The 13,425-nt window shown below is 43.4% G+C and overlaps 1 long non-coding RNA gene across 2 annotated transcripts in view; it reads left to right on the top strand.

Annotated features, from left to right (window-relative positions):
- Positions 1-13,419, top strand: part of LOC108445984 — a 14,524-nt gene extending 1,105 nt beyond the window's left edge. For both annotated transcript variants that reach the window (XR_001861080.1, XR_001861081.1), the window contains exons 2-4: positions 3,326-3,516; positions 4,994-5,091; positions 6,612-13,419. This is a non-coding gene — a long non-coding RNA (uncharacterized LOC108445984). The remainder of the gene's footprint in view (positions 1-3,325; positions 3,517-4,993; positions 5,092-6,611) is intronic.
- Positions 13,420-13,425: the final 6 nt, after the last annotated feature.

The following is a 13,425-nucleotide window of genomic DNA, read 5'->3' as shown; positions in this document are numbered from 1 at the left end:
AGGAAGGAAGGAAGGAAGGAAGGAAGGAAGGAAGGAAGGAAGGAAGGAAGGAAGGAAGGAAGGAAGGAAGGTCCTACAGAGCCCTTGGCCAGTTGTTTCAGCTGAGAATAATTATTATGCATATCCTGTTAAGTGTGCCATCTATCCTAGGATCTGTCTACTGGAGCATTATAGTAATTTAGAGTAAAACATTTTAAATACATTGATCAGAGTTGGCACTAAAACTCTTTTGAAATGGATCTGGATGGCAGTGTGACATGACACCATCTGGGTTTCTCTCCTGTTTGGACATAGAGTGGGTGTATGCTTTGGCACTGACAAAATAAGAATGTTATCAGTGCAGTCCACATTGACACTTCCCCAGTGAAGCTGGTGCCAAATCTCTCTGAATGAAAACCTGGTCTCCTTGACCTCAACAGGAACTTTGCCATGAACTTCAGGATGGCACACATTTCCCTTCTATCTTGACATAGAATAAGCTCAAGTGCCATATCTGGAGTAATCTCAGGGGACAGAAGCATTGAGGAATGGACCGGGATACAGGTTTTCACATGGTTCTCTGGCACAGATAAGACAGCAAGGAGCAGTATTCTCCTAAAAATATACAAGTGTAAAGCACTTATTGGAAAGAAGCTTATTGTACAGTCTTTCTGCCAAGCAGTTCATTGTGTGCCCAAGCTTGAAAACGATTGAAAATAGCCATAACTAGATGAAATGTAAATGTTTGCATTAAAATCCTTTATGACAGCAGGACTGGTAAGCCTACAAAACAAAAGAAGAAAAGAACAAAATGCCCTCACACAGCATGACTGCTGACAGAGTAATCTCCAAAAAAGACAAAAACAACAAATAAATACTACAGTGTGTTCTACTTCTCCAGTTACATTTTCTATTTACTTTGGCAATAGTCACTTAGCACCAATGCATTTTGACAGAGAAACAGTAGTGACTAATGGAGGCAGGTGGTATACATTTGAACTTTGCAGACATCAAGCAACAATTGCTGACATAGAGCTGTGGAAATGATGATAAAAATAGAAAATCCAAAAGGTCCGAAGGCCTTATATTAGAAGAAAAATGACAAAACCCACCAAAAAAAAGAAGATTCATGTGGCTTTCATTCTGGTAATAAAGCTGCAGATGTGGACTCTGAATATGTTGACAGCTAATTAGCTAAACCATGGCAGTGCAAATAGTGTGCTGCCAAGCAGTGGATGAGAAATCTCTTGCTGTAGCATGGGAGTTGTTAGGAGTAAGTATAGCTTGAGAAGGGAACACCAGATTTGTGTTCCTTAGTGACTCCTGTCATCATCAGCAATGCACTTTTAGCTTACACACAAAAGCAAGGAGAAAAAGGACTTTACAGTGTCTATAGAGGAGCATGTTCTTGCAACATCAAACCTTAATCAGAGTATTTAATTGCAATCTTTGCATGCCACACTTCGTTGTACGTATCACTTTTCATGCTGGCAGACACACTGTGCTTTCTGCTTAAGGGTTGCAGCTGTTCAACACCAGCCCAACAAAACTCCTTGAATATGTACAATTCTAATTCCAATAAAACCAGCAAACAGCAGCATAAATTAGAGTGTGACACCCAAGGTGGTGTTAAAAGGACAAACACCTTCTAACAGCAAAGAGTAAGCATTAATAGAGATTAATTAAAGTGTAAGTGAAAGCACAAGCCTGTGTAGAGTCCATGCATCTAGCAGTTAGGAAGGAGCAACTAATTAAAAGGAGGAGATTGAAGTCAGTCAGAATGATAATTGCCTCAATTTCAACCAAGTGAGTGGTTCCCTGTCTCTCCTGCCTGATAGCCATGATCAGGTACTCCAGAAGAATGAGATGACAAAAGAACAGGAGCTGGAATAAACCCCGAATTGGTGTCTCAGCACTAGATAAAAGAGGTATAATACAATGAGTAACATGGTGCCAGACTTTCTATTCCTCCTGCCTCATGATGTAAAGACAAGGCAGTCAAGGAAAATAGTGAGAAACTCAAATGTGCTCCTTTGCCCAGGGAATTTGCTGAAGCCAAGAGTCCTGAGAGTATCCAGTGTTCTCGGAGAGCAGGAACAGCCAGAGCAGTCCAAATTAACAGCACCTCACCATTTGTAAGGTGTATTGAGAGTCATCCTTCAGAACTGAAGCTGATGGCGATCCTTGAGAGACCACTGCAGTGAGACACATGGAGCCAGCCAGTGCCTGTTTGCCTGCTTCAAGCATCTGATGCCACCTGCTGAAGGCGCCAAATTGTTTCCATGTCAAAGCCAAGGTTGTAGCCTGACCAAGGGAGGGCAATGGTCAGATCCTCTGGGATGCCACAAATACTCATCACAGCCACAGGATGCCCTAGGGCATCATCTGCGCCCCACATCGCTCAGGTGACGGGGAGTTCAGGAAAGGATGGCAGGTCATCTTTTTTCTTGGATGAGCACATGCCACGGTCTCAAAGACCCCCACAGAGGGAAATGGACCTCAGCATACCAAACCAAATCACATGCAGGGCTGTTCCAATTTTAGCTGTGTTTCAAGAAATCCAAGCACATAGAAAGCTAGCCCTAGGGCCATAAGTGAGGTATACATGGATCCCAAGTCCAAGTAGCCTGGTATGCTCATGTCCATGCAGGTACACTCTCTTTGCTTCACTAAGCTGTGAACTAAGCCCTCCCTATGACAATATCCGTATGAACGAGTCAATCACAGGGCTGTGCCTGGGCAAAGACTGGGAGAGTGTGGGTTGTCATAAATGAAAACCCTGCCAAGGAGCCCGCAAGCTCATGGATACAGGCAAGCACATGTCAGCACTGGGGGACACTGGCCTAGGTTTTTTCATGTGTACAAATGGAGACTGTGACCAGGTACAGAGTTAATCTGATAAACACCATCAAGCTCTTTCAGAAACATGCACTCCCAAGGAGTATAGATCAGGAATCATTCATTTCAGCCTAAGGTAAGGAGATAAATTAGGATCACGCCCTTAAAAAGCCTACTTCTCTTCACTCAAATCAAAGATTATCGAAGATGTAAGCATCTATCATTCAGACACTCACTATTAAGTGACATGATTCCTACTATGAGGCATCTGACTCTAACTGTATGACTCAAAAGCCTGTAATTTGCAGAAGTAGCTGTAGTGCTGAGGACTTTGCACGGATAGCTCAGTTTACCTATGAGCAGTTGCAGTTAGAAATTATTGTATCCTTCTGTAGCATTCAGCTATATTAAAGATTAGGTTGTGAATGTGACCAACAGTAGTTTTGCAGAGAAAAGAGGTTATTAATCAAGTTGGATACTCTAACCAGTTCTCTCTATTGTGTTTTAGCTATAAGAAAGCACGTCAAGCAACAAAAGGCAGAGGAGCTGCAGACACGCCATCAGAAGCTCCCAGTAATATTTACTCTGCATGCCATGGCAACCAAGTTTTTGTGGCTGTGTCTACCCCTGGTGTGTGCCCTTGTTTCACAGGCTTGCTTTGCCACCAATTTTGGATTGCCATGTTTCAGGGTCCTGTCTGTAAGTAAAGGCATCCACCCTTTCCAACCTGACCTCCTGCATCTGAGTACTTGTGGCCTTTTCCTAATGAACCCATCCATCTTTGCTAGTTAACAATTCAAACAAACATGTCAGTTCTTTGAATGGGAGGAAATATCTTTAAAACATTTAGGAGTTTCAAAGCACTAGGATAGCTTTGCTGAGCTAATAAATACCCAGCTGATTTAACAAAAAAAGAAAAATCCCAAACCCCCAAAAACCCAAAATAAACCACAAAAAACCCCCACAAAAAAAAAAAATAAAAAGAGGAAAAGAAAATGTACATATGTAGTCAGTAATGCCCCCATTTTTGACATCTTTGGGTAAAAATGGTGTTTTATATTCTTATTTTAGTTCCAGTTAAGAATTATTCTAAAATATTTTTGTGAAGTGGAAAAATTAATACTCTAAAGAAATTTATGGAATATTTCCGTTAGGGGGGAGGCAGGAAACCATCCTTCTGTGCCTCTTGCCACATATCACCCATAAGCATGAAAAAGGTGATAACAGTTGGGAGAAGAGGCAGAGGCATTACATTTTTCAAGTCCTCTGAAAGGTCCAGTTGCTTAGATTTGGGAGGGAGTTCACTCATGACTATTCACAGAATGCTGCCACTTGTGCTGTGAGGATTTGCCTGTCGTTTCAACAAAGTGCATCAGTCAGAAAGTAAAGGAGAAACAGGCCTGGTGTGAACTGAATAATTTTTTTTTAAAAGCTTCACTGGGCAAAGGCAGAAGAAAGATAGATGACTGCTTTCAGGTGATACAGGAAGAATACTTTGCACATAAAGTCATTTGTAAAAGTTTTTTAGCAGCACTGGCTAAAGTAGTTGGATAAACAAGATTCAGGGTTTTATTTTGAGGGAGGTGTCCTAACTATAGTCACTACAATATGGATATGCACTTCCATAGGTTTCTTATATTGGCAGTGAAACTTCTGTGCCAAGAATTTCCTTCTAAGGGACCTCTAATACACTGCATTATTAAAAAGAGGCATTTTCCTCTGCAGGATGATGTATTTCAACAAACTGAAAAACATAAATCTAAATAGCTCTTTTTCATACAAGAGTAATCGGATGGCTCAGAAGAAAATGTGGTTTTTCCATGTCTTAAAATGCTCTGTGAACCTTACTAATATATTTGAAACCATAAAGAATAAAGACAAATCTATATTAAATAATTTGCAGGCTAAAAATACCTCTTTATTATCCAGTACTTGTAGAGAGGAGGAACCTTAATGGATAATTTTTTATCTATTCATTATTATTGCTGCTGTTCTTTTTATTGCTGTTACTGCTGTATTGTTATTTCAGAGTCTATTTTAAACCACAGTCAAGGCTGAGGTTTCACTGTAATTTGTATAAGTGATCCATAAAATCTACATAATACATTATTGTCACTGCAATACATTAGAGCTTGCATGGAAGGAAAGGCTCTTCGTATTGAATGCTTTCTTACAGGACTATGGAGGATGTTTAGGAATAAAGTGTGAGCAAGCCTCCTGCTCCCATGGCACATCTCTGTAGTGGCACAGGGGCCAGCTGGGACAGCCTGACAGGTAACATTTTCTTCTAAGGTTTTTCAGTCCTTAAAAAGCTGTGTTTATTGTACACTTGTGCTAAGGCGGAGAAATAGGGATCTTCTCTGCCCATCTGAACACACCCCAAGATATTTACAAGGACATGGAGTGATAGGGCACAGGGGAATGTCTTTAAACTGAAGGAGGGTAGCTTTACATTAGATATTAGGAAGAAATTTTTCACTCTGGAAGTAATGAGACACTGGCACACGTTGCCCAGAGAAGTCATTGGTTCCCCATCCCTGGAAGTGTTCCAAGGCCAAGCTAAAATGGGGTTTTGAGCAACCTTGTCTGGTGGAAGATGTCCCTTCCATGGCAAGGGAGTTGGAACTGGATGATGTTTAAGGTCCCTTCCAATCCAAACCATTCTATGATTCTATGTCAGAGCCTGGGATTTCAGTCAGAGCAGGGTTTTCTCAAGGGCTTAACGTCTTTTTTTATTGGCTGTGGAATTCCTTTTCATCAGTGTATGTCTTTCAGTGGGCTGCTGCCACATCAAGTCAGTGTGTGCCATGACTCTGGTTTGAAGGGACTGTGGTAGCAAAAATGCACTGGAGCAGGGGAAAGGGAGAAATGTGCCTGTCCTCGCTGGGTACACTGGTGTCAAGAAACAGCTTGGACAGCTTTGTGGAAGGGAAGAAGCTCCCAGACACTGTGGCAGAGGCAGCCACTTCAGTGCTAATTATTCACCCAAAAGTGTTAAGGTAGAGAACTTCTTCCATGAATCTTTCTGTGGGAGACAGGTCAGACCAAAGCAGAACTAAACCAGCCAAACCACTTGGCTCCTTCCTTGCTGCCAAATCTTTGATGCAAATGCACTGAGAGTTTTGCATTCTCCAGTGGGAGGTTACAGAAAACCAAATTCCCCTTGTTCAGGGATAGGTCAGGGCCATGGCAGTGTTACAACCCTTCAGTCTCCATGGCAAGAAAAACAAGGGAGGAAAAAGAGAAACTTGGTTCGAAAACATCATATTTCAAATGGGAGCATATAGCAAGGCCAGTTTTATTTCATGCTCAGCCTTAGGTCACATAAAACCCTTGCCTCTAGGTCTATGAGCTGAGTTCAGCTGGTCAGACCCTGGTGCTAACAACACTAGGGTTGGGGGTCCAATCCCTCTATGGGCCATTTATTTAAGAGTTGGGCTTGATGATCTTTGTGGGTGCCTTCCAACTCAGAATATTTTGTGAATCTGTTATATAAAATCCCCAAATCCCTGTTAATCCTCATGAACACCTCTCTGACACAGGCAAATAGCATTTCCTGTTCCTGGGTGGAAAAGCTATAGTATGGAGATTAATCCCTAACCATGAAGACAGAGTGAAGTAAGATTAAAACTGCAGGCACTTTGCCAGCCTACCCATCTCTGAAGTCTAGAATCTCTGGGTTTACCTACTGCCACAATCCAAATATTTGCAGCTTTGGTTTAACTCCTAAGGGTGTCAAATCAATCTGCTGCCTGTATAATGTTTTTGAATGAGAATTTGTGTTTATTTCCAAGCTGATACAAAGGCCTCCTTTCTACTCGTACCTGCTGCATCCAGATCTCCCTCCTTTTGGTATACATCAAAGGCCACCAGGAAACCTTGAGACAGATTGAGAGACCCTTGGTGACTTGGTAAGGCTGGAGATCAACCTGCCCTGGAGGTGAATCCCACCTGCAGCTGCAGAGCCCCCATGGAGACAGGACATGCCCTGCCACAGCCACACAAACCTCTCTCACCATACTCCAAAGCACGGTGGAGAGCCCCTGGTCCTCTTCCAGCACAAACATATGCACGGCCACTAAAGGAGTTGTTGCTGCTTTCTTGGGTAACCAGGAACAGAAAAGAAAAAAACTAGAGAAGTGACAAGAATTGTCCATCTGAGTTTTTCAAAAAGTTGCTCCTAACACAGTTTCAGCAAATTCAAGTTGGACACACACATGTATTCCCCAACAAAAGCAGAGAAAGTATTTAGAGCATAGTTCAGTGTTCAGCTGGTATACTGGAAAAGTTTGACAGACAACAGTATCACATCCTTCTGATTTCACAGTGAGACTTTGGCAATGCTGCAGTTGTTGGATATGTTGCCTGTGTCCTAATAAAAAAGCCATAAGGAATGACAGTCCCCACTCCAGCCATTGTTAAAGATGTTTATTTTTCGGTCCCTTGGACACTATCCACAGATCAGACACCGAAAGCTCAGTGTTCACAGTTACATCCCCAGGCTCTTTTCAGGTCCTCAGCTCACATCTGTATTTCCTTCTCATCATTGGGCCTCTTGCATTGTTTTTCTGCCCTGGATGTCCAGGCAGTTTCTGACAGAGAAGAAACACCATGATGTCCAGTGTGATGATGAAATTCTGCTGACCTGGGAGTGTTCACATTAACTAGCAATTCAGAAAATATTCAGGAAAATGACCATGAATCCATTTCTAACAATCTGGGTAACACCACAGGCATGGTGCTCACTCTTCACTAAGATGGTATGTTAGCTATGATCCTTACAAGACCCAGAGGCAAAGAAACATGGTCAACAATGATGAAGCAAGGATAATTAAACATATCAGCTAAGGGTTGATCAGAAAGACTTATCTCCACTTGGGAGCCAGCCACCTGGAGCCAGAACTCCGTGGCCCTGTCTCTTACTCTCTCTTTTTTCCCCCATGTTCACATGGGACAAACAAGTCTATAATGTTCAGCAATAAAGTTTTGCTCTGTTTGAAACCTGGGTATAGCAGACATGGGATATAGCTGTTAGTGACACCTGAATTGCAGTAAATTCTGACCAAAAACCTGATACAAGAAAGAGTTGACAGCGAATGAAGGGAATGGCAAAGAATCCTAATCCTTGTATTTGCTGGCAGCTGAAAAGGCAGCAGACGTCTTCATAAAACAGCTTTGCCCCTCCTGGGCTGACATGGTGCTGTCAGATTGAAAGGGCATGAACACCAACTGTGCTGCCCAACATGCTTCAGCAGGGGGAAATGCTGCAGCCCGTGTTTGGCAGCGTGATTTGCTGTCAGAGAATTTCATAGCCTTGGGGTGCAATTACCAAAAGCTCTGGCACCTGCCGTGTTCAATCTGTGCTTTGGTACAATCGATGGGTGGGTACCCCAGAGCACCCAGCAAGGACAGGAGGATGACAGCGTGTGGCAACCATCCCCCCCCATGCAGAGCCAGCACTGGGGTGTGGGCATGGTGCAGGGAACATGGAGCAGGCAGTGGGAGCAGTGGGCCAGGTTTGGCCCAGGTGGCTGCTAAGCCTCACCAGCTGCGTGCACAACTGGGATAGAGGGAATGAATAATGAATGTATGCAATAAAGCCAGCTTGAAGGTAAAAGAGGAACGGGAGGGCAGAATGTAATCTGGCAGTCTTCCAAGGGAAGGGGTTTTAATCTTGGGTTTTGTTTTATTTGAAGGCCTCTGATCCTCAGGTGAGAAACAGATAAGGGATTTGCAAGGTTTCACACGGGTACTGGGCACGTGAAGCAAGTTGTCATCCCAACCATCCATACTGGTTTTGGCATGAATAGAGTAAATTCTGTTCTTAGTAGCTGGTACAGTGCTGAGCTTTGGGTTTAGTATGAGAATAAAGTTGATAACACGCTGATGTTTTGGTTGTTGCTGAGCAGTGCTCACCCTAAGCCAAGGACATCTCATTGTCTCATGCTCTGCCATGGGCAGGTGCACGAGAGGCTGGGAGGGAGAATGGCCAGGACAGGTGACCCAAACTCACCAAAGGGATATTCCTTACCACCCAAACTCTCCAAAGGGATATTCCATACCATAGACTGTCATGCCCAGTATATGAATTGGGGAGCTGTCTGGAAAGGACTGATTGCTGCTCAGGGTCTGACTGGGCGTTTATAAGCGGGTGGTAAGCAATTTTACTGTACATTATTTGTCTTTTGGGGTTTATTCCTTTCTCTTTCTCTCCTTTTCATCATCATTGTCATCATCATCAACAACATCATTATTATTAGACTTTATTTCAATTACTGAACTGTTCTTATCTAAAGATAAGAACTTGGGTTTTACCTTTTTCCAATTCTCCTCCCAATCCCACCAGGGTGGGGGCAGTTGAGTGAGTGAGCAGCTGGTGGCTTGGTTAAACCACAGCACCATCCCAGCTGCTGGGCTCACAGATTTGGTTCCTGCTGCCCACCGGTGAGTGAACAAGCTTTGAAGTGAGAGCTGTGCTTGCCCTAAACTGGGATATCACTGAGTTGTAGCTACAACATGAGGCTTGTCTGCTTTAAGCTGGTCCACTGAGGTCCTATCAGCTAACCTGGCCTTTTATATGTGCAAGGATTCCCAGGAAGACATGAAGACAATGCTGTAAATGAGACTTGGCTTTCTTCTACACCCTGCAAGGAGGACTCAGGATAAAGATAATTCCACTCTGTCGTGTGTTCAGGTTCTCAGTTCCTCTGTGCACAATTCTAGGCTCGCTTAAAAGCACTCAGCAAATAATATATTGGAATACATGTCAGATATTTTTTAATCTAAGAGCGTGGGAAATGTATGCAAAATAAAAATTAAAAAACCCCAAACATATAGTTCAGTTTTCTTGCTTATGAAATCTCAGTGGAATATTTTTCTCTGTGGTGTATGAAGAGAAAAAACACGGGAACAACTGATGATCTTTTTTTTTAGACTTCCTTTACTGAAAAAATGCTGAACCAATGAGTGATGTTACTAAATATAAATGCTGATCTCTACAGTGGCCACATTAACAGATTGCTAAGTTTTATGAGGCAAATGTGTCTGCACAGAGCTGCAAAGAGCAGAAGATAATGAAAACTTTGGAATCAGATAGAGGTGACCAGCAGGACCATGAGTCAGTAGTCACAGTACACAGAGTGAAAGCCAGCACAATCTGGAGGAACCAAAACAAACTCTGCAGTATTTTTGGAAGGGGAAGGCTGGAAAGCATAGCTTTACCTGGGCAACATGAAATGCAGCAGATGGAAGGATCCTGAGGGGGAGAGAAACTCAAAGGTGGGAAATTAAGCCTCATAGTCCTTGGCAGTCAACCAGGAAGTTGAGAAAACCCAACTGAAACTGTACAACAATGGCAGCAGCTTCCCTCCTGCCCCAAACACACGCTCTGAAAGCGTGCCCCGAGCCAATGAAGCAATGTGCAAGGGACCAGATTCAGTGGACCAGTAGCTGCATGTTTTTCACAGAACTTGCTGGGGGCTATGGCGCACAGCCAGCCTTCTCTGCTTTGGCACTGGAAAGCTTCCTCCCATGAGGAGTTCTGCTCAGACTCAGACTATTCACAAAAGTTGCCAGCAGATAGGCAGAATGATCCTTGCACAGCTGACTGGTTGCTTGCAGGACAAAGCTGTTGGTTTAGAGGAGCCAGTTTTGTCTTACAGCTTCTGGAAGGCATAGGTGTGGGTGAACGGCTATTTCTACACTTGGTCATTCTCTCAGCTGGCTTCCTTAGTCAGGATAGGCTGGGATCTAAGCTAAAAGCTAACCTTTGTTGAGAATGGGGAGGGAAGAGTTACAGAACCAAAGGAGCCATGAGGGTTCAGGGATGAGCAACACGAAAATGCCTGTAGAATGCACCTAAGTCAGATACTGAAAACCGGGGTTCTGGGAAGGGAAGATGGGTAGAACGGTATCCATCCCTGGCAGGCATCCAAAGCATCCAGGACAGTCAGCTTGCTCATCGTGGCTTTGACCAGTGAAGTGACAATGGTGGTGAAAACAAACAGTCACCAGAGTCACCTGCTCCCCTGCATCGCCTTGCTTCAGTTTCTTCCCCATACATTGAGCTGAGGGCAAGGAACTCAATCAAAATTACTGAGGAGAGCAAATCAAGAAAAGGGTAGAACAAACTGACTGAGGGGAGGAAAGTTATTAACATGCAAATCAATGTAGATAAGTCAGGGGGCAAGGGAAATCTGAGTTTAATTCATTTAACAGTGTGGAGATGTGCGGACCAGAGCTGACAAGAATTTAAACAAAGATAATGCCCATGTGTTATGTGTGTTTGTGTGCTTCACATGGCAACAAGGGACAGTGAAAGAATATATATCCCTGGGAGCTGTAACATTTGCTAAAATAACTTTTCCTAACACCTTTGAGTGACCACTCCTGCAAACACAGGCATTCTGCCAGTCCATCCAAAACTCTAGAATCAGAAAAATGCCCTGCAGATTTCTTAGAAGGAAGGTTTATGCCAACTACTTCCAGTTAAGAGCACTTAAGTTGCATTTATTTTCTAAGTAATGTTGACTTCCTGATTTTTATGTGAAAGAGTTTTTGCTTCAAAGGCAAACCATAAAAGTATTTTCTCCAGCCTCTCTTCTCAGCAACCTAAGCAATACAGTACTCCAAATCCATCATTGGCTGAGGTGGGGATATTTTTTATGAAACCTGCTGTTATAATATTGGCAGCACAAGTCTGCTTTAACATCACTGATTCCAAACAAAAGGAGACACAGATATGAGAAGATTAAAAGACTAAAAACAGGAGCATATTTTGATTTCCCAGAGAATACAAGATATGCAAGAGTTGTGTTTGCAGAGGACTGGCAAGATGAGGATTTGCCAAACCAGGAGCAGCTGTCATAGCAACCCCATCCAGAAAGAGAAGTGGTGTCAAGTCAGACATCACCTGGAAGGAAATTTCTCTGCTCAGAGGAACATTGTAATAGAAGGAAAACTTTGGAAGCTGTTGGTCAAGGCACATACATAAAACCTGGAAGATGCAGGTGAAGACCCCACCAGAAAGCAGTGATGCTTCATGGAAAAGGAAATTGTTTTATAGAGCCTGATTCATAGGTCTGGCTCTGCCTTTGCTTGCACAGGGGGCTCTTGGCAATATTACATGTGTCTGCCTCATTTTCCCCGTCTCTCAAATGGGGAGAGGCACTAGGCATCTTCTCAAAGTCCATTGAGACCCACCAATGGAAAAATTCTGCATATGTTGACATGAGTGCCAAGAAAGATGCTTAATCTTCATTAAAGACATTTATTCAGTGGGCTCCTTTGCCTCCCTTGTGTCCTTTTTGCATGGTCCCATGGTGGAATGATGCTAAGAGCTGCTCAGAAAAGTAGGTTGTCTTGCTGCTTGTCCTCTGTTCTCTGTGTGAAGGCATAGGGCTTTTCTAGAGCCCTGCAGAGTTGCTTTCAGCATGGACTGCCTGGGCTAGGTGAGACAAAAAGAAAGCCACAGTAAACCAAACCCACCAGAGTCGCATGTCCTGGAAGAGAGCAGAGCAGGAGGCAGGAGCTGGGTGGCTCTGGTGACACATGCTGCCATGAAGAGGGTCACATCATGCTCACCAGATGGGAGACAGCATCCAGTAGGCACACCTGGCTACCTTGGGACCAAAACCATCCCCAGATCAGCCTGCCTCTCTAGCTCCAGCCATGCGAGGTCTCACATTTGTGCACATTTCCCTGACTATGCTTATAAGTGCTGTGTAGATCCTGATACCCCAGGCGTTGTATCAGCCTGTGCTCACTTTCAGTTTGTCATGCTCTGGTCCTCTTGGAATACCAAGGCTAGTTTATCTCAATTCTCACAGTGTGCATGCCCAAGGCCATGAGCCACTGCTCAGAGAAGTCTCAATATTGTTCATTTAGTGGTTTTAATTTAGCATAGCTGAGTATATAAGATACACTGATATGAGAAATCTGTTGCTCTCCTCTAAATTCAGCCCTTTTGTACTGAACTGTAGGATGCTAAGAATAAGTGGGTACTTTGTCAGCAGCAGTAACATTTCAGAAGGCAGTCCAATTTTCTTCTTGCCTCCCTCAGGTTGCTCCTCCATTGCTAAAGCTCCCCTGCATGTCCGTTCATCATTCAGCTATTTTTAGATGCCCCTTCTCCACAGGCAGTTGATCCACAAATCAAAAAAAGCTGTGGAATCTCCCAGTGTTATGGAGATTTTTGGAGGTTTAATCCTGAACTGAGATCAGACGACAGTGGAGAATTCCTTGACTTTTTTCATTAGACAAAGCTCACAAGACAGAGCCCATGCTGTGACTATAATCCAAAGTCTCCTTAAGAAACCTCAAGTTCTGTCAGGTCCCAGAAAAGAAACATCCTCAGGCCTTAGGAATAATAATGCAATGGGGCCTATCATCCAAAAGCCAGCTCTCATATTCTGTGCAAAAAGCATAGGTTTCTACCAGATTCTAACTTTTATATTGGTAAAGTCAACAGCTACATCCTCGAAGTATTGCAGGAGCATACTTAACATGTTTGTGGCCATTTGATGTTTAACTTGTACTAATTTTTGATACAGGAGTGTACTAAGAAGCCAAGAGAGAAAAGGGGACAGACATAGCTGACAATGTGGGGAA

This window comes from Corvus brachyrhynchos, unplaced genomic scaffold, assembly GCF_000691975.1.
Source record: "Corvus brachyrhynchos isolate BGI_N302 unplaced genomic scaffold, ASM69197v1 scaffold103, whole genome shotgun sequence".
Classification (NCBI taxonomy): domain Eukaryota; kingdom Metazoa; phylum Chordata; class Aves; order Passeriformes; family Corvidae; genus Corvus; species Corvus brachyrhynchos.
Note: the sequence above shows the minus strand (reverse complement) of the source record. Positions and strands in the feature narration are given on the sequence as shown.